Consider the following 4,684-nt stretch of genomic DNA (forward strand, 5'->3'; position numbering starts at 1 on the left):
AGTCCATAAAAGAAGCTCTCAAATATAAAGTAACATGAAATTCAAAAATAATGAATTCATATTATTAATCCATAATTATATTAATCATGTGATTTAATTAATAATAATAATTTGGGTGAATGGTAGATGGAATTTGTATGGAAATGTGTCATTCATGTGATTTAATTAATAATAATAATTTGGGTGAATGGTAGATGGAATTTGGATGGAAATGTGTCATTCCTTTTGCTGAACATTGTGTTTGATGAAAGGAAACGTACTTTAATACCTCTCTTTATTGTAATTTGATTTTAAAATATTTATTGCAAATTAATTTTAAAATATTTATTATTGATATTTCTAATTTTATTAATTGTGAAATGATTTTATTGAGAGATTTTAGGTAGTATTTGATGGAAGGAAATATATTTTAATGCCTCCTTTTATTGTACTTTGATTTAAAAGATTTATTGTAATTTGATTTATAATTTTTTTAAATTTGAATTGATTTGAATGAGAGATTTTAGGCATTTGAGTAGGTAAATTTGTAAAATATTAGATTCTAAAGAGTTGTTCTTTCACATTGTCTCATGTTTAGATAAAAATGTTAGAAATATGAAAAAACATAAAATAATAAATATAATTAATTTTTTTAAATGTTATTTTTTGAAGATGATGTGATTGGGCCTGTAGTATATCATAAAATTGCATTCGTTTGGTTAAGAGCTTGTCTTAATTAGATGTAACGAAACAGACCCAGAGGCATTTCATAGAAGTGAAAGCCTACCCCTTTTGAGACTACCAGTGGGTTATTCCAAGTGGCATGCTTTTCCTCCAGTAATAGTGATGGGTCAGCTTGCATTCACAAAAAGTAGCCATAGATGGTTTTCTTCACTCATGAATTTACAATTGAGTTATGATAAGTTTTCTATTATTAAAAAAAATATATAATATGATATTAGGAATGATAATATTATATACTAAATAAGATTATCTAGATATTTCTATATCCATATCCACATCCACATCCTTGTTTCACTGCAACACTCATCTACACTTCTATCTGCTTACCCTTGCCCCTTTTGATACCAATACTAAATTATAATTTGGTTTCACCGAAGATTGTTGTATATACATTCTTTCTTGCCCTAGCCCCTTTTGATACAAATACTAATATATAATTTGGTCTCACTAAAGAATGGTGTGTATACATTCACTGTTAATATTTATATCTATTTGCAAGAGGGATGCCAATGAACAATCTAATGGGTTTTCATAATATTTATCTATAGCTTCGAGGTGCGCTATGGTTTCACTTCATGGGTTGGTTTAAAATGTATGGTTGGTTTGCATTAATGTTAACATAAAGCAATTTTTATTTTAAAAATAAATTTTTTTATTTAGTTGGTTTACTTTAGAATAAAATTTTAAGAATTTGCATTTAACTATCAATATTTTTTATTTTATTTTTCTTTTTTATTTTAAATTTGCCAGGATTATATCCATAGGTGGACCAACATATCTCCATACTAAGTATCTAGCTCGAAAGCTTAAACCTTTAGTGCATAAGTCTAGTTCTTTTGTTAAGGATTCTTTCTCTTTTGTGAATGAGTTGAAAGATGTGAAATTTCAGCTGTAAGATTTTATGGTTAGTTTTGATATTGTTTCTCTTTACCTAACATCTATAGTAAGGAGGATATTGATGTTATCAATCACATTATGGCCCTGATACTGCCAAGATTGTAGAGATTTTCCTTACCTCGACCTTCTTTAGTTTCGAAAGGCTAATGTTATGAGGAAACGTGCAGGGTAGAGATGGGCTCTTCGATCTCTCCATTAGTTGCTAACCTTTTTATGGAGCATTCGAGAGCTTTAGCTTATGCTAGATTTTAGCCAAAATTTTGGAAAATATTTGTAGATGATAACTTAAACTTATGGCCCCATGGTTAGAAAAAATTAGTATCCTTTCTTGAGAATCTCAATAATCAATCAGATTCCATTAAATTTACCATGGAATGGGAGGTTAATGGAAGCTTACCTTTCCTTCATGGGCTTATCTCAAAGAAAGTTGATGGTTCTTTCTCCCATCGGGTATTTTGTAAGAAAACCAACACTGAACAATATCTTCATGCTAAATCTCATCACTTTCCAACCTAAAAACTAGGGGTTCTGAACACTCTAGATACTAGGGCTTAAAGGGTTTGTGATGAAGACCATCTAGCTGATGAGAAATCCCATCTCTTAAATGTTTTCAAGAAGAATGGTCATAATAAGTTCTAAGGTTTCCGAGACTTTGTAAAAGCTATTCAAGGACCTAAAACTAAGAAAGAACCAGTTGAGGTGGCCTCTAGTGTCTAGCTTCCCTTTATCCAGAGGACGATTGAAAAGATTTCTATAATTCTAAGAAAACAAAAGATTAGATCCACCTTTAGGCCTTTAAAAATCATTCATGGCTCTTTAAGATCCTTCAAATGCCCTATTGATCCAAAAAGCATGAAGAGTGTTTATTTAATTCCATGTTCCTATGGAACCCCCTACATTGGAGAGACTAGTCATTCCATTTCTCAAAGGATTCAATAGCACACAACCAACCTTAGACACTGTAGGACTCACTCCTCTGCTCTAACAGAACATGCTAAATTATCAAAACACCATATTTTCTTAGAAGATTCTAAGGTCCTCGTTAGGGTTGATCATTTCCATCTCCAAAAATTAAGAGAAGCCATCAATATTGAAAATATAAGTAAGACCCTATTGTGCTATTCAAAAACCCCCCATTTATTAATTTAATAGTTAAAATTATATTAATAAATGGGGACCCTTTATAAAAAAACTCTCCAAGAAAAATTTAGTACTTAGGCGATTTCTTTTAAACTATTAGAAACAAATCAAAATATCAAGTCAAAACTCTTTAAGACTAGCAATTCTCGCCTTTATGCATACCGCTAGATCAAGAGTGTTAAAAGGTTAAACTAACGAACAAAATTCATGAATTGCGATGGAAAGGATCACCACACTTAACTAAGATATCATTAGAATTTTCATTCAAAGCTAAGACTTAAGTCATTTCCTATAAAATAAATCCCTTATCGCAATTGCATATTGGCTTTCATCGAAGACGTAACTCACAAAGTATATCAAATATGTGAAATGAGATATTGTAGTAGAGTGATTCAATACTCATCGCATCGCGACAATTTACTTAAAAGCCAATCTTATGAACTACAAGAGTTTGTGAAGTGCGATAAAACCCAGACCCGATGAAAACAAATATTACAAACTATAAGTTAAGTCCGACATGTAGTGAAAAACACTTTATGAAGTAATTACTCATTTAGGAAAACTACACTCTAAACGATAAAGAATATGAAGCTCATCTCGCATCCCACAGAATTCTAAAAAATTAAGAGAGAACACTCAACCAAAAATGTGATAATTCGATAATCTTATCGCAATTGCAAAATTGGAATTTTCACAATTTAAACTTACCACCTTAAAGTTTTTCCCTTCCCGTTTGTGATGCAGTACTTTAATGAGTAATAAAGGTAATGAGACCTTAGTGGCTATTTAATAAGTGTTAAAGAGCAGGTCGATGTGATATGATATATTTTCATCTGTGTTTCGAATAAAACCTCCTTTCTTGTCACCTTTTTCAGGTTAACTGTATCATTTAATTCTCACTGTCATTCTCATTTGTGTATATCCGATAGCTTCCATTTCCTCCATTTCAAGAAACCTCCACAGAAAACATCGTTAGAGTGAATGAAAAAAAGGGAAAAGTGACTACATATGAGAAATTAGACATGGTGCCCCTTTTCTCTGATACCACATGTAACAAGGATGGAGGAACCACGACGTGGGATGCCATGTATAACTTGTTAGAAGAAGAGAAGCCAAGGCCACTGGTAACAAAGGCCACGACTCATGCTCAGGAGTCATCTAACGCATCATATTTCAAAACATCATGTTCATTATTGCATCGCATAGCTGTGAGACCAAGGATAATACCATACACAAATATTATCAAATGGTTAATTGAAGGGGTAGACATCTCAAACAGAATCTTCAAGAAAAAATGGCAAAAAGTCATGGGGTCCTTCTCACCAAACAACCTCGACTGATGTACCAGTTACCAGAGCCTCAAAATCTCTACAACAAATAGTCCCTTGAGAAATTCAACAAAGAAAATGAGGACCCATTAGATGTTACGCAGAAATAGAGATCAAGCAGAGGAAAACTCAAATGGGATAAAACTACTATGTACTCAATGGCATCCATTTATCCCCCTCATAGTTTCGCAACATCAATGATATGTATGTTATTCAATAGACCCGATAGCACCAAGTTTTCCATGGAATGGATCCCGTTAATAGATGCAACAGTAAATGCAACAATTATGAACTAGGGTCAAATTTTATCAGACAATTTGGCAAAGGCCATTATAGAATATAGAATGAAAAGAAGTCCTTCTTCAAGGATTTTTTCCCCATTCTTCCAGAGTGCTTTTGTTAGGGATGAAGTTTGTTTTTGTTCTCAATTTCCCAATATGGGATGGAAGTGGACTGTACAAAAACAACTTCCCATCCATACATACCATAAAATTTTGTGGGAATCTCAATTCCACCCCCATTTTTATAAAATATTTCAAGGGGTTATACTACTTATTCATAAATCAGTGTTTGATAGAACTACCCCTAGGTTTTCT

The sequence above is a fragment of the Pinus tabuliformis genome, chromosome 2_2 (assembly GCF_031772625.1).
Source record: "Pinus tabuliformis cultivar Carrire ecotype Pingquan chromosome 2_2, CPIR1, whole genome shotgun sequence".
NCBI lineage: Eukaryota > Viridiplantae > Streptophyta > Pinopsida > Pinales > Pinaceae > Pinus > Pinus tabuliformis.